The sequence below is a fragment of the Trachypithecus francoisi genome, unplaced genomic scaffold (assembly GCF_009764315.1).
Source record: "Trachypithecus francoisi isolate TF-2019V2 unplaced genomic scaffold, Tfra_2.0 Lachesis_group20, whole genome shotgun sequence".
NCBI classification, from domain to species: Eukaryota; Metazoa; Chordata; class Mammalia; order Primates; family Cercopithecidae; genus Trachypithecus; species Trachypithecus francoisi.
Window position 1 is genome coordinate 37,649,045 of NW_022681466.1, and position 25,257 is coordinate 37,674,301.

General features: G+C 38.6%; 1 protein-coding gene across 3 annotated transcripts in view; it reads left to right on the forward strand.

Moving 5' to 3' along the window:
- Positions 1-25,257, forward strand: part of AATF (apoptosis antagonizing transcription factor) — a 116,154-nt gene that overhangs the window by 8,738 nt on the left and 82,159 nt on the right. The window lies entirely within an intron of this gene.

Here is a 25,257-nt window from a genome sequence, read left to right on the forward strand (position 1 = left end):
TACCTGTGCTGTTTGGGTTCTCCTACCTTTCTGATCTCTTCTCTAGCTCTTTTTGTATCCTCTCAACGTAAATTTCATTCCATTTAGAATGCCATCCTCAGGTTGTGTTTTCTCAATATAGTCTCTCCTTGGCACTGTCACTTACTCTGATAGCCCTAACTATTGCCTCTAAAATAACAGACTTCCAGCTGTATTCTAGCCCCAGTAAACTCCTGAGTACCATGCCTTTGTAGCTTCAGCACCCTAAACACTGCTTTTCAGAAACTAAATGAATATCTCCTTCCTCTCCACACGCCACCCCAAACATATAAACTTACTCCCCAGTCACCTGGTGTTACATGTTGGTAATTTAAACTTGAACTGTGGAAGTGATTTCAAAGACATTGTCTGATATGTTAGTGGCTGCATATGTGTTAAGTCATGGAGTAATCCTAACAAAATTAAGGGATTTTCTGTGCACAAAACCATTTCTCTAAAAAGGTTTGCTTTTTCTGTCTTTCTTTTTTCTTTTTTTTTTTTAGATGGAGTCTCACTCTGTCACCCAGGCTGGAGTGCAGTGGTGCGATCTCGACTCACTGCAGCCTCTGCCTCCCAGGTTCAAGCACTTCTTCTGTCTCTGCCTCCTGGGTAGCTGGGACTACAGGTGCGTGCCACCACACCCGGCTAATTTTTGTAATTTTTTTTTTAGTAGAGATGGGATTTTACCATACTGGCCAGGCTGGTCCTAAACTCCTGACCTCATGATCTGCCTGCCTTGGCCTCCCAAAGTGCTGGGATTACAGGTATGAGCCACCGCGCCCGGCCTTTTCTCTTTCTTTTAAAATGTTCTACTGTGTTAAGTGTCTTTTATGTTGGTGGCAATGATATGTAAGGAGGAAGGGAAGTTACTTAAGGAAATCTCACCATGAGTTATTTAAAACTTTTCATTATGGGATATATCAGACTTATATAAAAGTAGACAAATAGCACAATGAACCCCCACATGCCTTCACCAGCTTAAGCAATAATCAATTCGTGGTCAATCTTATTTCATCTGTAGCTATACCAACTTCGCTCACTTTCTGGATTATTTTGAAGCAAATAATACACATCCTTTCATCAGTAAAATTTTCAGCACGTATGTTCAAAAGATAAGGATTTTTAAAAATTATACCATAATGCCACATAAAAACATTAACAGTAATTTCTTAATGAACATAACTGGCCTGGCATGGTGGCTCATGCCTGTAATCCTAGCACTTTGGGAGGCCAAGGTGGGAGGATCACCTGAGGTCAGGCGTTGGACGCCAACCTGACTGACATTGTGAAACCCCATCTCTACTGAAAATACAAAAAATTAGCTGGGTGTGGTGGCGGGCGCCTATAATCCCAGCTACTCAGGCTGAACAGGAGAATCTCTTAAACTTGGGAGGTGGAGGTTGCAGTGAGGCAAGATTGCCCCACTGCACTCCAGCCTTGGGCAATAAGAGCAAAACTCTGTCTCAAAAAAAGAACAAACATACAGACCGGGCGTGGTGGCTCACGCCTTTAATCTCAGCACTTTGGGAGACCAAGGTGGGTGGATCACCTGAGGTCCGGAGGTCAAGACCAGCCTGGCCAACATAGTGAAACCCTGTCTCTACAAAAATACAAAAATTAGCCAGGCATGATGGTGGGTGCCTGTAATCCCATCTACCTGGGAGGCTGAGGTGGGAGAATCGCTTGAACCCAGGAGGCAGAGGTTATCAGTGAGTGGAGATCACGCTGTTGTGCTCCAGCCTGGGTGACAGAGCGAGACTCTCTCAAACAAACAAACCAACCAACCAACAAACAAAAAAAATGACTGGTTTGGATGGGTGGGAAAATTGTGAGTACGTGTCTTTTTTGTTTTTTTTCGGTCCTAGAGAGTGTTTCTGTAACAGGTACCCTACTGTCTTTTTCAGAGTTTGCTCTATAGCTTTAAATGAAGTGATTAAAGGAAAGCTAAACTTCAGTCATAATAAGTTGACCTTTTAGTGAAATGCATGTTATTAATGTATTTAATGAGATGCATTACAAACTGCAGTGAGCACCATGTTTCATTACAGGTCTAAAATGCAGTATCATTAAAGACTTTTAATAGAAACAATGGTTGACATTTTGATATTTCCCATAAGCAAAACATCCAAGAACACAGTATAATGTAATATAAATACAGAGGAAGTATTCAGATTTTTTACTTGCCTAAGAGTATGAAAACAAATTTCACTATTAATAAATTATATTTTGTTTGCACCCTGTCATCTTCCCACTTCATACTTACCCTCTTATATCTTTGTGGTCCTTCCCTAAGAGCCCCAATTATTTTGACTTGACTAAACTAAAATTTTGTTGTTGGTTTTTTTTTTCCGAGATGGAGTCCTGCTCTGTCACCCAGGCTGGAGTGCAGTGGCGCGACTTTGGCACACTGCAATCTCCGCCTCCTGGATTTAAGTGATTCTCCTGCCTCAGCCTCCAGAGTAGCTGGGAGTACAGGCATGTGGTACCACACCCAGCTAATTTTTGTATTTTTAGTAGAGATGGGGTTTCACCATATTGGCCAGGCTGGTCTCGAACTCCTGACCTCGAGATCTGCCTGCCTCAGCCTCCCAAAGTGCTGGGATTACAGGCATGAGCCACCGCTCCCGGCTAGACTAAAATTTTTAATGGTAATTTGTCCTTAACAATAATAGACACCTTAAAGAATAATGTTTTACATTTTGCATAAGCTATGGGCAATCATGGAATCTTGATAATGTTTTGTTTTTAAAGTTTTACTTATTTTTAAGTAGGCAGTACATTCACATGGTTCAAAAATGCTAAAGACTATACAGTGATAATCCTGTACCCCTGCAGCCCAGCACCCTGTCCCAGAGGCAACTAATTTTATCACCAAAATCCTCCCGTTTTAAATTACTTAGTTGCCTTAGGTGAAAAATCCATAAACACTTATTTCAGAGTTCTCTCAATTAACACTTTATGGGTTCATGGCAAAGTTCTCACAATGTTCTGTAGAACCTTGAAATATTTTTAATTACTTGGGATGGGTTTAAGTATTGCTTGGGACAAAGGCACTTGCAACCCCCACTAATTGTAACATTGTGTAGGCTTAAGGACCCTTATTGCTGCAGACTTCATCTAGCCAAGATGATGTAAGATTGATCTTTTTGCTTCAGTTGATGGCTATCATTTTTGAAAATAACTTCAGCATTCTAATTATAAAAGTATGTCATGCTTATTTCAAAGATCGGAAAATACATAGAAGCATAAAGAAGAAAATAAGGATTAGCTGTAATCCTACTGCCCAGAGATAACCATAGTTGTCATTTTGATGAATATCCTTCCAGACCTTTTTGCGTGCACACACACACACCACACACTTTTTAAAACAAAAAATGGAATCATATAAATATGTACTATTTTCAGGCTTGTTTTTCCTGCTTAATATTTCATGTCAGTATATTTAAATGTACATCAGCATTTTTAGGAGTTAAAGTATTCCTTTTTATAGATTTACTGCAATTTAGTTAGCCAATCTGTATTGATGGGTGCTTAGGTTTATTCTAGCTTTTCACTTGTATAAAACATGCTTTGATAAATATCTTTGTACATACATATTTGTGCAGTTTATCTAAAAATAGCACTGTCCAGTAGAAATATAATGCAAGCCACATGTAATTAAAAATTTTTAATAACCACATTTTAAAAAAGAAACAGGTAAAATTAATTTTAGACATTTTATTTAACCCAATATATCAAAAATATTATAATTTCAATGTGATCAATATAAAAATCTTAATGAGATATTTTACATTCCTTTTTTCATGTTAAGTCTTTGAAGTCCAGAGTATATCCTATAATCACAGTTCATTTCAATTGGGACTAGACACATTTTGAGTGCTTAGTAGCCATATGTAACTAGTGGATACTGTATCATATTGCGCAGATCTACATTCCCTGGAAATGTAGTTGCTGGGACAAAGGACTTGTACATTGATTTTTTTTTTTTTTTTGAGACGGAGTTTTCACTCTTGTCACCTAGGCTGGAGTGCAATGGTAGGATCTTGACTCACGGCAACCTCCACCTCCTGGGTTCAAGCAATTCTCCTGCCTCAGCCTCCTGAGTAGCTGGGATTACAGGCATCCGCCACCACGCCCGGCTAATTTTTGTATTTTTGGTAGAGACTGGGTTTCACTATGTTGGCCAGGCTGGTTTTGAACTCCTGACCTCAGGTAATCTGCCTGCCTCAGCCTCCCAAAATGCTGGGATTACAGGCATGAGCCACAGTGCCGGGCCTTGTACATTGTTTTTTTTAAAAAGGCTTTTGGAATATATTGCCTAACTAGCCCCTGGAAGAATTGTAACAATTTAAATTCTCATCTGTAATAGTTGTTTTCCTACACTCCTGCCTCCACAAGGTATTATTGATCTTTTTTTCCTAAACTGTAGGTGGGAAATGAAGGCAATCATTTCTTGATAAGTTTCTGTTTGATATTTATATAATACCTGTTAGCATTTAAATAACATATGCCATGTGTTATCCATTTATTAGAGAGTGAGTTCTGTGTAGGAAGACTTTTTGTCCCTTTTGAGCTACTACTTTGTCCAATTTAGTTAATTAGGCATTTATATAATGTTGAGAGTAAAGCTGGATCATAGAGCAAGAACTTTTCCAAAGTCACCAAGTGGTGGAATGAGGAGGGGAGTATCGTGTCAGATTCTTATGCACTGATTCTACCTACCTTGAGAGTATAAGCCCTAAATGGGTCACAGACCCATGGGAGCTAAGCGCAGCTTAAAAACTTCTGATACCAATCTAGCTAGAAAATGCATTTCACTGTTTTGGGGCTGGGTTTCTTAGGAGTGAGAGTTGTTTTGGGGTTGGGTTTCTTAGGAATGAGAGTTGTCTTCAGCACCAGAAAAAAAATTGTTTCTTTGACTGCTCCATAGACAGAGCAGGGCTATCCCATAGGCAGAGTGGCCCAGAGTAGCTCAGAAAAATAAATTTTAATAGTAATGAGTTAGATAAGAAAGTAGCCCTGACTTGGAGTAGCTAGTAGCTCCATAGTAGGATCACTGTGTCACTATATTCATGGTGAAGTTGTACTTATCATTGTACAATGGTGCCTCTTTATGTGTACATTTAATTAACTCAAACATAACTATATGCACCTGGCCAAAAGAAGATGGAGAGGCTGGGCATGGTGGCTCATCCTGTAATCCCAGTACTTTGGGAGGCCGAGATGGGCAAATCACCTGAAGTCAGGTGTTTGAGATCAGCCTGGCCAACATGGTGAAATCCCCCTCTCTATGAAATATACAAAACATGAGCTGGGAGTGGTGATGGACGCTTGTAATCCCAGGTACTGGGGAGGCTGAGGCAGGAGAATCGTTTGAACCCAGGAGGTAGAGGTTGCAGTGAGCCAAGATCGTGCCATTACACTCCAGCCTGGGTGACAAGAGCGAAACTCTGTCTCAAAATAAACAAAACAAAACAAAAACCAAGGAGAGAGAAACTGTTTATATAGTGCCAATAATTCTGCCTGCCACTTTATTCAGTGAGCGTAGAGTATGCACGAGATGGCAGGCGGATTCTTTTATTACCTTGGTTATTTTTTGTTCTTGGGTACCTCTTTAGTGAGCATCGATCAGCAGAATATCAATCTAGTGCTTAAAGTTACAGCATACAGTCTTTGTACAGGACGGTCCCTAAATGAAATCATCTGTGTTTAATTGACAAAGTGCTCTGTGGGCTAATGTTTGAGGGTAAGGACTGGCTGTGTTGAACTTATTGAAAGATAGCACAATGCTATCTTTCACACAATAATATCCATTATGTACAGTATAAGGCATTTTCACAATGGTTTTGTCAAAACTTGACTTTTTGCTTTATGCTCAGACTTTAGAACCCAACTGCTACATAAGATGATACTTTGTTGTTTATGTCTTAAAACCTGTTCTTAAATTGTTTTATTAAAATTACACAGGAGTAAGATAAATATACAGAAGCCTTCAGGAAGACAGTACTCCTTTGACTAACATTTTATTTGTTTTACTTCTGTAATTTTAGATATTTTGTTTATATCTTTGTCTTGACTTATTTATTCTCTGATATGAAAGGTGAGACTGCTGCTAACAGAAGTAAGATGAGAATTGAGAATTGACTTATCTAGCAACATGGTGGGCATCCTTGACCTTGATGAAGTTTGGCAGACTGGTAGGCTTACAGGCTTGACTGGAATGGGTTTAAGAGAGAATGGAGTGGAGCTCATGCCTATAACCCTAGCGCTTTGGGAGGCCCAGGTGGACAGATCACTTGAGCCCAGGAGTTCAGGACCAGCCTGGGCAACATAGTGAGACCTGCGTCTCAATTTTTAAAAATTAATTTTAAAAAAGAAAAAAAAAGGCCGGGCGCGGTGGCTCAAGCCTGTAATCCCAGCACTTTGGGAGGCCGAGACGGGCGGATCACGAGGTCAGGAGATCGAGACCATCCTGGCTAACACGGTGAAACCCCGTCTCTACTAAAAATACAAAAACTAGCCGGGCGAGGTGGCGGGCGCCTGTAGTCCCAGCTACTCGGGAGGCTGAGGCAGGAGAATGGCGTAAACCCGGGAGGCGGAGCTTGCAGTGAGCTGAGATCCGGCCACTGCACTCCAGTCCGGGCGACAGAGCGAGACTCCGCTTCAAAAAAGAAAAAAAAAGAGAGAGAATGGGGAAAATGAAACATTAAAGTATAGGCAACTCTTTGAAGGGTTGTTGCTTTAAAGGGGAGCAGAGAGATGGGACATCAGATGGTGAAGGATGTGGTCATGAGAGGGGTGTTTTGCTTGTTTTTTTTTTTTTTTTTAAGGTAAAATACTACCATGTTTGTATGTTGATAGGAGTGACCCAGCAGAGAGGGGTAAATTGATGCAGGAGAGGGGGACATCTGCTGTTACAACGTCCTATGGTGGGTGAGTGGGGATGGAGTGGATATGGGGCCAGTGCACAAGAGTGCCTTAGATAGCAATGTGGACCATCTCATGGTGGTGGGTGCCTGTAATCCCAGCTACTCAGGAGGCTGAGGCGGGAAAATCGCTTGAACCCAGAAGGCGGAGGTTGTGGTGGGCCAAGGTCGCGCCGTAGCACTCCAGCTTGGGTGAAAGAGCACGATTCTGTCTTTAAAACAAAACAAAACAAAACAAAAAAAACCAACAAACTGCATTTACAGTGTAATTATGTAGATAAGGTAGACTGCTAGGACAGGGAAGAATTGGAAAATTGTATTTTGTTCCCTTTTTTTCAGTCATGGCTCCTAGTCCACTCAAAGGAGAATATTCCTAGTTTAGTTCAAGTTTTTAGTTGCTCTCCATTACCTGCTTAAAATCATGCTATTTTCTGTTTGCTTCCTATTAATTTATTGTTTTTTTCCCCTTAGTTTTGTAATTTTTTGCCCCCCACCCTTGTAGCTCAGTTTTATCATCTCAATCCTTTTTTTCCTAAACTTTACATCGTGCCATCCCTTGTGTTAAATTTTCCACTTTGAGCTGGTTGTTCTCTGGGAGTAATGCACAGCTGTACTCTTGGGCCTCTCTTTCATTGCTCTTCTGAAGAGAGCTACAGCTTTTGGGTTTTCAGGCTCTCTTCTGTTATCTCAGTTTACTCTGTCAATTTGCTGCCAAACATGCATCCAGAGTAAGTTATCTGAGTTCTCGTAGGTTTGAAAATACTCTGCTCTCATTCCTCCTTGATATATTCTTGTTTGATTGGGTAGACCTTTCTAGATTGAAAAGTACTTTCCCTCAGAATTAGAAAGTATTACCTGTTACCGGTTTCTTCTTGCTGCTGTAACAGATTACCGCAAGCTTGGTGACTTAACAGCATACACTGATATCATATCGTTCTGGAGGTCACAAGTCCTAAAATCAAGGTGTCAGCAGGGCTTTATTCCTGGAGGCTCTAGGGGAGAAATCTGTTTGCTTGCCTTTTCCAGCTTTTATAGGTGGCCACATTCTTTGCTCATGGTTCTCTTCCATCTTTAAAACCAGCAATTCCATCTCTCCAACCTCTCCTTTCCTGACTCTGACCCTATTGCCTTCCTCTTATAAGGACCCTTGAGATCACATTGGACCACCTGGCTTATCCAGGATAATCTCAAGATCCTTAACTTAATTATATCTGCAAAGTCCTTTTGACTTTTTTTTTTTTTTTTTTTGAGATGGAATCTCGCCCTGTCGCCCAGGCTGGAGTGCAGTGGCCCGATCTCGGCTCACTGCAAGCTCTGCCTCCTGGTTTCACGCCATTCTCCTGCCTCAGCCTCCCGAGTAGCTGGGACTACAGGTGTCCGCCACCTCGCCCGGCTAATTTTTTGTATTTTTAGTACAGGTGGGGTTTCACTGTGTTAGTCATGATGGTCTTGATCTCCTGACCTCGTGATCCGCCCGCCTCGGCCTCCCAAAGTGCTAGAATTACAGGCGTGAGCCACCGCGCCCAGCCCCTTTTGACTTTTTAATATGTTACTGACAAAGCCACATTCATATGTTCTGGGGTTTAGGATGTAGATATCTCTGGGGGACCATTATTCAGCCTACTATGTGCCTTATTGTCTTCTACCATCCCAGTGTTTTCCAGTGACAAGGTATGAATCTCATTCCTTTGTAGATGACTTATTTTTATTTCTGGACATGTTTGGGATCTTTTCTTGGTTATTTTTTCTTGTATTTTTATTTTTTATTGAGAGAGGGCCTTCATCTCTTGCCCAGGCTGGAGTGCAGTGGTGCAATCGTGGCTCACTGCAGCCTCGAACTCTTGGGCTCAAGTGACCCTCCCACTTCGGCCTCCCAAGTAGCTGGGCATCAGGTGCATGCCACCACGTCCAGCTAATTTTTTCCTTTTTTGTAGATATGGGGTCTTGCAGTGTTCCCCAGGCTGTCTTTATTCTTGAGTTTCTGAAATTACCTGAAGCGATGTCTAAGTATGGGTCATTTTTATTATGCTAAACATTTACCTTAGTAAGTATGAAGACTGGGGTCCTTCAGTTTTGGGAATATCTTTTCTAATATTTCTTTAATAATTTTCTTCCTTTCATTTTCTCTGTTCTCTTAGATTTTAAGCCTGGATTAGTGTGTCTCTTATGTGTTATTTTTCATTTTCCATCTTTTTGTGATTTTACCATGTTTATGTTCTGAAAGATTTTTGAAGCTGATTTCCAGATATTTTTAAGTTAATTTTTAAGTTATTTTTAAGCTGCTAAGTTCATATTTTATTTTATTTTATTTTATGACAGGGCCTTGCTGTGTTGCCCAGGCTGGAGTGTAGTAATGTGATCATAACTCACTGCAGCCTTGAATTCCTGGGCTCAAGAGATGCTCCTGCCTCAGCCTCCCAAGTAACTGGGACTACAGGTGTGTGCCTGGCAAATTTTTAAAAAATTTTTAGTAGAGATGAGGTCTCACTCTGTTGCCCAAGCTGGTCTTGAGCTCCTGGGCTCAAGTGATCCTCCTGCCTTAGCCTCCCAAAATGCTGGGATTACAGGCATGAACAGCCGTGCCCAGCCTGAAGTTTTCTTTTTAAATCATAGTTTTAGTCTTTAAGGGGTCTTTTGATTCCTGAGTGTTCCTTTTCTATATAACTAATAAGAGTATATTATGTAAATTTAAAGTTTTTTTGTTGTTTTTGTAGAGTCATTTTAATTCCTGGAATTGTTCCTGTCTCAACCAGATTTTTTGTTTGTCTTGGACATTTTCCTTTTTTTGCGGGGGAGGGGAGGAGGTAGAGATGGGGTTGCCCACCATGTTGCCCAGGCTGATCTCAAACTCCTGGCCTCAAGTGATCCTCCTGCCCTGGCCTCCCAAAATGCTAAGATTACAGGCATGAGCCGCTGTGCCCTCCTTTTAAACTTTGTATCCAATACATATATACAATTTAAATAGTCAGATAATTCTAGGAAGCTTGTTATGAAAACCAGTAGTCTGCTGCTTGTATCATGGCTGTGCCATAACCATTTCTGCTGAAGCAACAATTATATTTTAAGTTATTTTGTTGTACCTTTTTTGTTTTTGTTTTTGTTTTGAATCCATGGATTTCTCTAATTAACATGGTTTGTTTCTACTTGAGTTTTCAGTTTTAGGCATTTCCTGTTGACTGCCCTTTATAAAAATGAAGATTTAGCTCTTACTCCTGCTACACTCATGCATACTTTCTGGTTAGGTTGTTAATTTGCCGCTTTGTGGTTATATTGTAGTTTGGTTAGATCAGTGTTCAGTATTTATTATGTCTATAAATACTTTTCACAGCTGAGCCACGTAATAAATAATGATTATTTTCCTTTCCCACACATTGTTTTGTTTTCTAGAGTTGATTGTTACATTTTTGTTTGTTGAGTTTCTGTGTAGTAATTCAAGCCCAGACTTTTCTCCAGGTAGCTAAATCTCTTCTGAAGTCTTAAGTTGCATCAAATATTATGCTAGTTGATGTTCCTTAAGAAGTCCCTCCCAGAGCTTTTCGACCTGCTCTCATCTGGCCTGTTTACCTTTTCAGGTATCCAGCTGTCATGCTGGGATCTGCCGTCACCATCATACTGGGGGTTACCTTAACTTCTTGCTTCTGTGGATCTCCTGTTCCAAAGTCTTTCTTGGCTACTTCCAATTTGTTTTGCACATCCTCTCAGCTTGCTGAGAAGGGGTGTGTGGGAGGTAAATTTTTTTAGATTTCAGTTGTCTGAAAATACCTTTATTCTGTCATCACAATCGATCCTTTTTATGTAGAATTCTATAGAATGTTACATTGTATTTCAGCTTCTAAAGTTGCAATTGGTAAGCCAGAAGTTGTTCTGATTCTAGATCTTGCTTTTTTTTTTTTTTTTCCTTTTTGGAAACTGCAGACTTTGTCCACAGAATTCTGAAATTTCATAATGATGTACCATAGAATAGGTCTGTTTTTGTCTGTTGTCCGGAGCACTTGGAGGGCCTTTTTAATCTAGAAATTCATATCTTTCAGTCCTAGAAAATCCTCTTGAAATTATTTTGTTTTTTACTTTCTCCCCTGTGTTTCCTTTCTCTCTCTCCTCTCTTTCTGGAAGGCCTGTTATTTGGCATCAGACTGTCTCTGTGATTCTTTTTCTCTTCAATTTTTCATCCTTCCCTCTCTAAGACATTTCCTCAGCTTTATTTTCAATACTCTCTATTGAGTTTTTAAAATTTCTTCTATCTTTTTTTTCTTTTCTTTCTTTTTTTTTTTTTTTTTTGAGATAGGCTGTCACTTTGTCACCCAGGCTTGAGTCCAGTGGCTCGATCTCGGCTCACTGCAGCCTTGGCCTCCTGGGCTCAAGCAATCCACCTGCGTCAGCCCTACAAGTAGCTGGGACTACAGGTGCACACCACCAAACCTGGCTAATTTTTTGTAGATTTTGTAGAGATGAGGTTTTGCTGCATTGGCCACACTTGTCTTGAATACCTGAGCTCAGGTATCTACCTTCCTTGGCTTCTCAAAGCACTGGGATTATAGGCGTGAGCCACCATGCATGACCTTTTCTATCATATTTTTATTTTATTTTATTTTATTTATTGTTTGGGTTTTTCTCTTTTTTCTTTTTTCGAGACAAGATCCCACTCTGTCACCTAGGCTGGAGTACAGTGGTGTGATCATAGCTCACTGCAGCCTCAAACTCCTGGGCTCAGGTTATCTTCCCGCCTTAGCCTCCTGAGTAGCTAGGACTACAGGTGCATGCCATCCCTCCTGGCTGTTTTTTATTTTTAGTAGAGATGACGTCTTGCTGTGTTGCCCAGGCTGGTCTTGAACTCCTAGCTTCAAGTGGTCAAGTGATCCTTCTGCCTCAGCCTCCCAAAGCGCTGACGTTCCAGATGTGAGCCCCAGCGCCTGGCCTATGTATTTTCGTATGTGTTCTTCCTGCATAGTCTGTTTCCTCAAAGCTACTTTCTTTGTTTGTTTGTTTTTTGCTTTTGCTTTTGCTTTAACTCCTATATAACATGTTACATGTTTTTCTTGGATTTTTGGTGAACCTTTGAGCTCTCTGTTGATTTTTAAGTGTATCATACCAAAAAGTTGTTGGGGAACTTGTATGTTGGATGGGGCTTTTGTCTGTGGTCTCCATTGTAAAGCAATCTATCTGTGCCATCTTGGGAGAACTCCCAATGGCAGTATCTTTAGATCTTTGCTCTTTATGAGATCAAAATCTAGAGGACTTCCAGTTTCCTGCCTGGTGGCCAGCACTCTAGGAGGTGAGTAGGCTTGCGGATCTCGGCATTCAATCTGTAAGCTTCAGCTTAGTCCCCTGTTTTCTTTTTTTTTTTTTTTTGAGGCGGAGTCTCGCTCTGTCGCCCAGGCTGGAGTGCAGTGGCCGGATCTCAGCTCACTGCAAGCTCCGCCTCCTGGGTTTACGCCATTCTCCTGCCTCAGCCTCCCGAGTAGCTGGGACTACAGGCGCCCGCCACCTCGCCCGGCTAGTTTTTGTATTTTTTAGTAGAGACGGGGTTTCACTGTATTAGCCAGGAGGGTCTCGATCTCCTGACCTCATGATCCGCCCGTCTCGGCCTCCCAAAGTGCTGGGATTACAGGCTTGAGCCACCGCGCCCGGCCCCCTGTTTTCAATATTACTCCTTTGCCCTCAACTATGGTCTGGAATCTCCCTGTACAGAGACTGTCTCTTTAACTCTCTTCAAGGATAAACCTCTAAATTTTGCCTAAGTAAGAAGATACGATATTTTAAGTGCTCCAGTTGTTTTTAGGCCTGCTTTGATCTCCTTTTCTAGAAGTGCTGGGCACTGCCAGTTCCTGAATCCTCTGCATTCTGTTTCTGGACTGTAAGTGAGGTTGCATCTGATTCTTCATTGGTAGCACCCCAGTCGTCTTGCTCGGGTTAGCTAAGTCAGTTGTTATTTGTCCATTTGCTTTTTCAAAAACTGATTTGTTGAGATGTAATTGACATAATAAATTGCCCATATGTCCAGTGTACAATTTGACATTTGTATACACCCGGGAAACCATCACCAGTCAAGATAATGAACATATTCCTCATCTGCAGAAGTTTCCTCAGCCTCTTTACAATCTTTCCCTCCTGGCCTTCCCTGTTTGTCCCTAGGCAACCACTAAATCTGCTGTCAGTATAGGTTAGTTTGCGTTTTGTAGAATTCTATATAAATGGAATTATACAGTTTGTATCCTTTTTAGTCTGGCTTTTACTCAGCATCATTATTTTGAGCATCCTCCATATTTTTTTATGTGTTAGTAGTTCATTGCCTTTTTTTGCCGAGTAGTATCCTATTGTATGGGTGTACCACAATTTGTTTTGTTTCCAGTTTTTGGCTATTACAAATAAATCTGCTACAAACATTTATATAGATGTTTTTATATGGACATAGACTTTCATTTCTCTTGGGTAGCTAAGAATAGAATGGCCGAGTTGCATGGTAAATGCATGTTTAACTCCCAAAACTGCCAAGCTATTTTCCAAAGTGGTTGTACCATTTTACAGTCCCACCAGCAGCGTGTAAGATTTCTAGTTGCTCCACTTCCTCATAATGTGGTATGTTCTTAATTTTAAACATTCTAATAATTGTATAGGTAGGTTACAGAACTGAGTTGCTATCCTGTCTCTCATTCTTCGCCTTTCTTTTGTGGGTTTACTCCTTTTAAAAGTTACATTTTTAAAAAGTTTATTTAATCAGTGGAATAGAATAGAGAGTTCTGAAATAAATTCATACAGATAATGGGCAGTTGACTTTTAAAGGTGCCAAGTCAAGCCAGTGGAGAATGGATAGTTTATTTCTTTCTTTTCTTTTCTTTTTTTTTTTTTAGAGACAGGGTCTTCCTCTTTTGTGGAGGCTGAAGTGCAGTGGCTCACTGCAGCATTGAGCTCCTGGCTCATGCAATCTTTCCACCCTAGCCTCCTGAGTAGCTGGGACTACAGGTGTATGCCATCATGGCCTGCTAAATTTTCTTTATTTTTCTTAGAGATGAGGTCTTCCTACGTTACCCAGGCTGGTCTCGAACTCCTGCCCTCCTGCCTTAGCCTCCCAAAGTGCTAAGATTACAGGCATGTGCCACCATTCCCGGCCTGGATAGTCTTTTCAACAAATGGTTCTGGGACAGTTGTGCACTCATTTGCAAAAAAAATGAACTTCAACCTGTACCTCATACTTGATATAAAAATTAACACAAGTCAGTCAGTTTATATTGACTTAAACATAAATCATAAAGTGTTTTGAAAAATACATGGGTTAGGCAAAGAGTTTTTAAATACAATATCAAAAACATAATCCATAAAAGAACAAATTGATAATTGGGCTAAATCAGTAATAAAATATTTTGCTCTGTGAAAGATATGTTAAAGTAATGAAAAGATAAGCTACAGACCAAGAGGAAATGTTTGCAAATCACATAATTAACAATCAGCTTGTGTCCAGAGTGTATAAAGAACTCCCAAGACTCAACAATAAAAAATACCCATTCAAAAAAAAAAATGGGCAAAAGATTTGGACACTTTACCAAAGACAATATATGATGGCAAATAAGCACATGAAAAGATATTTAACTTAATCTTTAATGTTCAGTGAGATGCAAATTAAAACTACAAGGAGTTACCTCTACATACCTATTAGGCAAAACACAAATACACACCTGACAACACCAAGTGCTGACAAGAATGTAGAACAGCTGGAACTTTTGTACATTGCTGATGGGAATGCAAAATAGTACAGCCACTTTGGAAAAACAGTTTGACAGTTTTTAAATAAAGCTAAACATATATTCATCATATGAGCCTGATCCTGTAGTCCTTCTCTTAGATATCTGCCCTAGGGAAATGAAGACATACATTCACGCAAAGTCTTGTACATGCATATTCATAGCAGCATTATTTATAATCACCAAAAACTGGAAAGAGCCCAAATGTCCAAATGTACAACAAATTGTACATTAGTCAGCAATAAAAGGGAATAAACTAGTGATACAGGCAAAAATGTGGATGAACCTCAAGGGTATTATACTAAGTGAAATATGCCAGCCTCAAAAGGTTATATACTTGGAAATTCCATTTATATGACATTCTGGAAAAGGTAAAATTATTGGGACAGATCAGTGGCTACCATGGGTTAGGGATGGGAGAAAGGTCTGAGTACAAAGAGGCAGCCCAGCTTTCTTCTTTGTTTTCTATGAGTTTCTATTTTCCTCTCCACTAATCTTGTTTCCTTGGAGTATTTTCCACCTGTTTTCCACAGTGGCTCACTGTTGAACCCTTCAGCCTGGCTTGATTATTGTGTACGTTTTGCTTGGATTGAGGGAGTGGGTATACGTGTGCTTATTCCCAGATAACTCTGGGAATATTTCTTATAGTAACGGATACATGATACAGTACTTCTAGGGATAGAGGAATGGGCTACATCAACCTATAGTGTCATTTTTGCTTGAAATATATATCCTTGGTACTAAAACCTTACCCAGAAGAGAATAATAGATTACACAGAGCTTCTAGATTTTGATGTGGGTTAGAACTGAAAAATGAGATGTCTTTAAACTCTTTTTGCTTCTCTCTTTGATAAGTGATATAATGTGGTTTGGACACTCAGAGATTCCTGAGATTCCAGGTTCTGGTTGATGATTTACTGCAAAATTGCTTATAAATTGAAGTAGAAAATGTTTTGCAGACCTGGCAGCTTTCTGGCTTCACACCCATTTGTCACCCAGCATTTCCCTTTGTGTATAGAACAAGAATTAATTAGGCTGCACTGCAGGAAAAGTTTATGGCTATAATTTATATAGGATGAATTTTTTTTAAAGAGACAGCATTGTTTTGTTACACCTATATACATATAAGTATGTGTGTATAGAAAAAATTTTTTTTCCCTGTTAAAGCAGTGTCTGTAAGCTTCCAGAGTAAACATTCTTTTTTTTTTTTTTTTTTTTTTTGCTTAATGCAAGATGGTAATGTAATAGATGCATTTATCGTGATTGCTGTCTGATGAAACTGTTGGGGGTTTTGTTTGTTTCTCGTTTTTTAATTCATTGTGTAGTAGTGAGAACACTCAGTTTTAGGTTTACATTTTAGACATTGGTCAGACTTGTCTGGTTTCCAGAGCTTTGTATTCTTTCTGTCTCTTGGAAGACTTGGGATTCTGTCTTTTTTAGGTCTTGCTCATTCAATTAATGTTTTCATAATCAATGCAAGTCAGAACTTGCAATTTGTTCCTGATTTGCACATTAAAGAGCTCCATTAATTAAGAATCCTGGTGTTTGGCATGTTCCCGCAGGATCTGTGCATTATTTACATGGTGAAAGTGCAAGATGCAAGTTTCTCAGTTGTAGGGGCAATTGCAGTTAATCCTTTTTCTTTCTTTCTTCTTTATTTCTTTTTTTTCTTTCCTTTTGCTTGTGAGTAACAGTTATTTCACAACTCATTGAAACTCCTTAAGGATATATTGTACCAAAATAGGAAGAAATTATTCAAAAGAGGGGGCTATGGTGAAAAAGTAGAAAGTAAATCCTTTGTTTAAAGGAAAACATTTTCCTAGAAGACATATAACATTTATGGGGTGGCCCCTACTTGGCTAAATGTTTTTTAAAAGGTATAATAATGTTGAGTTGTAATTCTCTATATTCTGAATTTGTAGATTATTCCCCCTTGATAATAGTAGTTGTACTGATAAATGAAGTTGCCTTTCATAACCCAAATAATCCCAGAAATGGAGACAAGTATAACCCTATGCTTATGTCAAACAGCTGTTTTGTAATATTCCTGTTCAGTTGCTTTTGCATGAAATGACTTTTCAAGAGTATTTGAATTGTTATCATTTCTTTTGGAAGCCTTTGTCTAAGCCAGTGGTGGTCTTCATCTTGATACGTAGGAGAGTGTAAAAAGCAGTTGGAAGCATGAAATCAGATCAATAGTTCAGCAGGTTCCTCCTTTCCAGTTTTAACCATCACTAATGCTTATCTACTCATAATGTATTTTCCTAATACTAGCTAGTGTATCCCTAAAAGTATCACGAGAAGCTGCAAAGCATTTTCCAAAATAATGGAGACATTTTTTCTGCCTGGTATTTATGAAACTTGCTAAGGGTTTTATGGGACTTAGTTTAATTTGTCCATATGTTCTTCTATTAATTATGTTAAAACGTATATACAGCAGTACATCTTCACTGTGAAAAAAATGTAAATAGTATAGATGTATATAAAGGAAAAAGTAAAAGCTCTCCTAGTTTTCCAAATTCCCACGTCTACTTCTCAGAGAAAACATTACTAACAATTTCCAGATATTTTAATATGTATATATTTTCCTCCACTTATGTTTTCTTCTGTGAAATTTGAATGGCAGTTTGACAAGGAGAGGATGCTGGGGATGGTGGGGTGAGGAAAAAAGACGTAACCTAGGCTATAATGTTACTTTTGAATTATCTGGCAGGTAAGGTGGCACACATGCACCTGTACTCCTAGCTGCTTGGGAGACTGAGGTTAGAAGATTGCTTGAACCCAGGAATTCGAGGCCGCAGTGAGCAATAATCATGCCACTGTACTCCAGCTTGGGCAGCAGAGTGAGACCCTGCCTCTTAAAAAAAAAGAATTATCTTAGAGAAAGTCTATATATCATGACACCTTGAGACATAATTATTTCTTGATAATTGTTATATTTATAACCTGTCCCCAAATAAGTTTGCTCATGTGACCTGCTTTGAGAGTTTATTATACATGGACACTCTTAACTTCAGCTTGAGTTCTTTGGTAATTTTTAATGCCTTTCATGTAGTGTTAATTGTTTTGCTTGGTGTTTAATCTCAAATCTACCAGTTCCTATTTTTCTTGGGAAAGTTGAGTAAATTTGCCTCTGAAAAAAATCCAAAAGGCTACTATTTTAAGAAATTTATACCAGCTGTTCCCAGTTTCATAACAAGGAAAATGTTTACAGTTAGAGAAGCTGCTCAGACAATCTCTTAAGGATTCTTTTTTTTTTTTTTTTTTTTTTTTTGAGACGGAGTCTTGCTCTGTCGCCCGGGCTGGACTGCAGTGGCCGGATCTCAGCTCACTGCAAGCTCCGCCTCCCGGGTTCACGCCATTCTCCTGCCTCAGCCTCCCGAGTAGCTGGGACTACAGGCGCCCCCCACCTCGCCCGGCTCGTTTTTTGTATTTTTTAGTAGAGACGGGGTTTCACCATGTTAGCCAGGATGGTCTTGATCTCCTGACCTCGTGATCCGCCCGTCTCAGCCTCCCAAAGTGCTGGGATTACAGGCTTGAGCCACCACGCCCGGCCTCTTAAGGATTCTTACATGCTAAAGATGAGGCATAGTGTATGCTACACATATGTCAACAGTGGTGAGGGTTGAGGTCAAGGGCAAGGGCAAGAGTGACCTAATTTAACTCAACAAATTTTTTCTTTCTTTTCTTTCTTTTTTGAGACAGAGTCTCGCTCTGTGGCCTAGGCTGGAGTGCCGTGGCATGATGTCTGCTCACTGCAACCTCCGCCTCTTCAGGTTCAAGCAGTTCTCCTGCCTCAGCTTCCAGAGTAGCTGGGACTACAGGCACCCACCACCACGCCTGGCTAATTTTTGTATTTTCAGTAGAGACAGAGTTTCACCATATTGGCCAGGCTGGTCTCAAACTCCTGACCTTGTGATCCGCCCACCTCAGCCTCCCAAAGTGCTGGGATTAGAGGTGTGAGCCACTGTGCCCAGCTAACTCAACAGATTAAAAAGCATTTCTGGTGTCCCTAGTCAGATGCATAAGATAGAATAACATGAGTAAAAAGAAAGGAAAAAAGATGACATTTTGAGAATAGGAATTAATTTACTTCTCTCTTGGTGTTTTTATTGTGCAAATACAATGCTAGATGCCAGTATACTCAAAAATACCAAAAACCTCCTATTGTTAATTGTGCACCACTTCCCATGTACTGTATTAATCCTGTACAAAGGTCTCATTTAGCTCTCACAGCAGCCTGTGCAGTAGGCTCTAGAAACTGTGTTGTACAGATGAGGAAATCAAGGCTTAGAAAGGTTAGGTAGCTGTTTTTTTGGTCACACGATTGGTGAGAGGGAAATCCAGTGTAGAAACTGAGGTCTGCTGTGCCTCAGAAACGTTGCTCTTGGCCACACTGCCCAATTACTACGCATATGGTTTAACTTAACTCTTTCATCTGAGGGTCTTCTCCCCTTTTCAAAAAAAGTATGAGGAAACATAGATATGGAATAAATGTCATAGCTTAAAGCAATTAAGGCAGGAGAAATATAGAGATGAATTTGTTGTAGGACAGAAGGCTTAGAGCACAAGAAGTAGACATGTCCTTCAGTTTTTCTAAAGATGCTATTTCCTGGATGCTGTTTCATTCAGTAAGAGTTAGACTTTCAGGGGGTCAGCTGATGTAGTTCCTTCTCCTTTAGGCAGGTAAGACCATTTTTTAGGTGATAAATAATGATTTTTTTCTTATGATAAATTATAAATGTATAATATGTATTCATTGTATAAAATTTAGAAAATAGCCAAGCAGGCTGGGCCCAGTGCCTCACGCCTGTAATCCCAGACCTTTGGGAGGCTGAGGCAGGTGGATCACCAGAGGTTAAGAGTTTGAGACCAGCCTGGCCAACATGGTGAAACCCTGTCTCTACTAAAAATACAGAAATTAGCTGGGCATGGGGGCGCATGCCTGTAATCCCCGCCTCAGGAGGCTGAGGCAGAAGAATCACTTGAGCCTGGGAGGTGGAGGTTGCAGTGAGCTGAGATTGTGCGACTGCACTCCAGCCTGGGCGACAGAGCGAGAGTCCGTCTCAAAAAAAAAAAAAGAAAAAAGAAAGAAAGAAAAGAAAAAAAAGAAAATAGCCAAGCAAAATTAAGGAAATATTTCTTCCCTAATCCTAGCAGCTAAGAGTTAAGTATTTTTAATATTTTGGTACATGGTAAATATCTTTTCTAGGTTTTTTTCTTAGTGAGTATGTACTTAGAACAAAAATGGGACCCTATTCTGTAATTTGTTTTGCAATTCATTTCTTTCTATTTAACAGATTATGAATATATTTCCCTGTCTTTAAATATCGTTCTATAGCATTATTTTTAATGATAGCATAGAGTTTCCATTGTGTGGATAGTTTAACCAGTTCTTTATTGTTGGACATTTGGATTGTTTCCAGGTTTTCATTTTTATAAATAATGTAGTAAACATCATTATTAGTAAGTCTTTACTCATATGCATGCTTACTTTGTTGCATAAATTTCTAAATGTGGAATTAGTACATTTTCTAAGAATATGCACAATTTTAAGGCTCTTTATCTATATGGCCAAGTTGCCTTCCAGAAAAGTTGTATTTGTACATTTTCGCCTTTTTATATGAGTCAGTTTTCCTTATCCTTGTCAACATCAGATATAATGATTTTGTTTCATCTTTGTCACTTTGACAAGTGGTATCTGGGAAATGGTATCTGTTATTTTAACTTATATTTCCCAATGTTTAATGAAGATAAACATTTTTGCTCCCTTACATTTATTGGTCCTTGCTATTTCTTTTGTGAATCAAACAGGGAAAATTTTGAACTGGTTCTAGGGATAGATGATCTCCTTGTCAGTCAACCTTAATGCCACTCTAATTCTCCTATTTTTACTTTAATCTGTTTCTTCTTGTTTGGTTTTCTGGAATTATATCTACCTCAGAAGACCTCTTTGTATTGTTGAAGTTTAATCTTAATTGCCTTAAAAAATAATAAAAGTAAAACTTGTTTGTTATGCAATGTTATTTTCTTTCAGACAATAGTGAGTATTCCTCCCCGCTCACCAAACAATACTTAATGAAATATGTAACGTAGATTGTGAAAGTATTCTTTTTCCTACTCATAAAAGTGTCCTCTAGAGATAACCATTTTAAATAATCTATCTGTCTTCCAGATACTTTATGTCAATATAAACTTTTTTCAAAACATAAGTGAAATTATGCTTTACGTCTTCCCATGTCAATGCCTGCAGGTCTACTTTTTTTTTTCTTTAAAATTAATATTCATTATATATATTTTTTTTAATTTTTAAGTGTTTTAAAGTAAATTACAATCATCATGCCATTTGCCTCTAAATATTTCTGTTTATGGCTCTAAAAAATGAGGATGTTTCTTAGTAACACTGTCATCTCACCTAACTAAATTAATATTCCTAGTACTGTATGTGTACTTAATATTCAGATTACTTTGTTTACCCCAAAAAAGTTTTTTATGGTTTGGTTTGCTTAAGCCAAATTCCATTTTATACTAATCCTTTTCGACAGCTGCACAAAAAGTTACCTGGCTAAACTAAAATTAATTTAAGTAGTTCCCTATAAATGGACACTTAAGATGTTTGCAGTTTCTACCTGTTATAAACAATGCTGAAAATAACATTATTGTACCTACCTCTTTGCTTTACAATTATTTCCTGAGGGTTAGTTTCTAGAAGAATAGTAGGGTCAGGAACTGGGCATGTGTAAAACTTTGATACATTTTGCCAGATTGCTTTCTGGCTATGTCATGCTAACTAAACTCATCAGTTGTGTTCGCAGAGTGCCCCTTTCCACACGTCCTTGCCAGCATCAAGCATTATCAGAAAAATATCCCATTGTTTTAAGTTTTTCTTTAAAAAATTATTTTTATTAGTAAGGCTAAGCATCTTCTCTGATGTATGTGGGCATTTGAATTTTGGAGACTATTAATCCATTTGTTAACATTCTTCTTTCAAATTCAGCAATTATTGCTTTATCTTGCCTTACTGGACTTGCTTTCCATCCATGTGATGTGGGCTTCCTTTAGTTTCTCCACTTTGTTTTTTCAAGTGTGGGAATCAAATTTGGACATGACATTTTAACAGAATCTCACTAGTGTTTTTTATCATGTGATGGTATTGGGGAGGGAAGTTTTGTCATTTTTTTAGTGATTGAAAATTTCATTACACTCTGTTTCCCAAATAGTTTTGATACATAGCCCTCAAGGGTACATTGATCTAGAAAATGAAAACTGCGCAATTGTTTTTTAAGCTTATAGTAGTGTTTCAATTTCTGTATCTGTAAAATGGTGATGCAATAATAGTATCTACCTCAAAGGGTTGTTATGAGGACTTAAATGAATGAATACATATAAAGTGCTTAGGCGAGTGTGTGGTACTTAGCAGGTCCTTACTGAGTATTAACTATTAATCTGAATAGTGATAGTACAGTCTTTTAAGGATATAGCACTTGGGCCACAGTATTTGTTTTCCTCTTCTTGAAAGGATTTTGTGAATAAAGACAGTACTATACATACAGTTAGTTCTTTGAAGACTTGAAATGCATGTGTAAAAAGTACATACCAAGGAAGATATTAGGATTTTTTTTTCAGTTATTCATTCAATAACATTTGCCAACACCAAACATACCCAAGTGAATAGTTAACAGTTTCTGCTCTCAAGGAGCTCATAGTAAGGTGTAGTTATAGGGAAGCTGCTTTTAAAGCATCATTTAAGTGTTTTTACATAAACACCGCCTCTCAAAGTGTTTCATTTTGAGTTGGAGAATAAACAACCCTTAGCCTTACTAGTATTAAAAGAAACACAATTAAAACAATCTTTTATTTTCTGAGTCTCAGTGTTTCCATTTAAGCGATGGTAATTACTGAATTTTTAGGAGAATGCATTGTAATATGCCTAGCAAAAATTGCTAATTGTTTTTGTTTTTCAATTTCTGTCTGGCAAAATGGCTACTCCCGATTATCTTATAGTTGGTATATTAAAATAAAGAAAATGTTGTTTGACTGCTTGCTTAACAAAAGGTCAGTTTGTTGAAGATACATACTTGATATTAAAGTTAGGAAGTATGTAGTCTACATTTTGTTTGCTTGTCAACATTTAGATTTGGAAGTGGTAGTGTGATCATATTCTGCCGTGCGACTTAGGCAACATCTCTCTAAATGAAGAAAACATTTGTAGAATACCTTTTATGGCCCAGGTGATGTGTTGGATGCTGGATGACAGGCTGAAGCTGCCCTGAAGCAGCTTTAAGGTGGGGAAATCAGACTCACAGTACAAAATGGGTAAGTGTTGTAACGATATGAAGGATCCTGAGAGAGGACTAATTAATTCTGCATGGAATCTCTGTTTTAGAAAGGTATTTTCTGAATCTCCATTTTCATCAGTTTTTTCCAGACCCATACTATATAGAGAGAATTTGGGCATTTGGTTAGAGACAGTTTCACCACAGCAGAGGCTGTTTTTTTAAAGATGTTATAATATGAAAGAGTCAGACTTCTTAAAAATCAGAGGGGGTTACTTGGATTGTGGTTCTAATTTTATTTTTAATAAGTTTCCTTTCTTCGTAGTTTATTTTAAATTTTAATAAAATTTTAAATTATAAGAGTAATATATGCTTATAAAATATTCAAACAGTTCAAAAGTATATCAAATAAAAATGAAAGTATCCCCGCTCTCCCTGAGAAACTACTGTAAGACAGTTTAAACAATTACAGTACTTGTAAATAAACATGGTTTTTAAGTACCTCATATTCTGAACATTTACTCTTTTCTGTTTAAAGGGGGAGAGTAAATTTTCCTTTTTGACAAAGTGCTCAATAGCGATGGAGGTGGTCTAGGAACTGTGAAGTGGAAGGTAACTGTAGTAGATTTCAGGAAGTACATTGATCAGCTAGATTGCTGTGTCCTATAGGGCTTTTTAAGGATTTATTGACATACTTCATCAAGGTATTTGAGACAGTATTCAGGGAAACCTAAGAAATTCTGCAGTTCTTTTCCCTTCCTTATAAATTCATGCCTGGTCAGAAATTACAGCTTGAGTGGGATGTCCCTCCACAGAACTCAAATGCACACTATCTATCATGTTACTTAGTGTGGCAGTAATGTAAAATGGTAAGAATTTTTTTTCTTTTGGTTTCTTTCTATGAGGAGACTCACCCAACATATATTTTATCATATGTCTCTTCATCTCTCCCTTATTTCAACTTCTACTTACTCCCCCAATTCCCCACATCATTCTCTTAAGAGAAAAAAATAAGTTTTGTCCACTGAGTCCTCTTTCTTATTTGATGTAATATATCTTGGGTTGAATGTTTCTCACAAAAACACTTTGCATTCCGAATTAGCCTATCAAGTTGTTTCCTCCGTAGACTCCTCCATAGATCGCACGCCTTCTACTGTGGTGCCCTCTGAGATATGAAAACCCACGTTTGCTTTTGGCTTAGCCTTCATGATTTTAGAATATAAGTCTCTACGCTCTGCTTTGAAGTTATCCTTGTGGTTATTTTGTACCATAAAATAATCTGTGGACTACTTTTAGTCTACAGAACTCACCAGCGTACTGGGACAGAAGTCCTCACACTATTCCAGTTAAAACCATGGTCCTCATAATAGCACACACATTTATCTAAATCTGAATATATATACACACATACCTGTATATGTGTATATATACTTGGATATCTAAAAATTCTAGTTGGCCATATGTCGGAAATGATAGCAACTTCTCCAAATGGTTGATGTTGAGGAATTTGTAACCTGCAGTCCTCTGTCTTGCTGGTAACGCCATTCTGCTTGGGGAATATAGAACAAGCCCAAACAGTAATACTGACAGAATTCGGAATTATGATACAGTGGAGCCTTCATGCAATTCTTTGTTGAAGAAGTTAGGGCCTAAATGTTAAGGCTTATTGTTATTCTGAGTTGATAATCTCTGCCTTGCTTTAATAATTTTTCCTCATGCCTGGGTAGCCCGCGAGTTGCACAATAATCACTCACACAGCTTTGTAATCAATGCCCAAAGTAATAGGATTCCTCTGGCCACCGGCAATTAATAAATTTGTGTCTTTTTTAAAACACTAGCAAGTCGGGCCTGAAATACGACTGACTGGCTCTCCTCATTTGCATATTTATTGCAGTGGAAAAATTCTTACCAGATGATTGATGCTGAGCCTGCCTCTTGAATTCCAAGCAGCACATTATTATGAAATGAAAAATGCCGGCCATACAGTTGATTAAAGTTGAAGACAGTGGAATCGGTGTTTTTTAAGATTGTGGGAGAATTAAAGGCATATTTTAATAGATGTTGACAAGAAGTGAACTAACAAAAGCAAAGCAAAGGATTTGCTTGAAAAGATTTAATCAAACGTCTTTCTTGGGGGATTAATTGCCGGGGATGACTAGTGCAAGTGGCAGGCTTGTGTGGATTTGAATGAAAAGTATTGTTCTCAGGCCAATATATCGTGTGTCATTTTGACCTATAGTTTAGCTCTAGTTCTAGAGTTACTTTTGGAGGAGAAAAAAATGCTCTTGTAATCTGTAAATT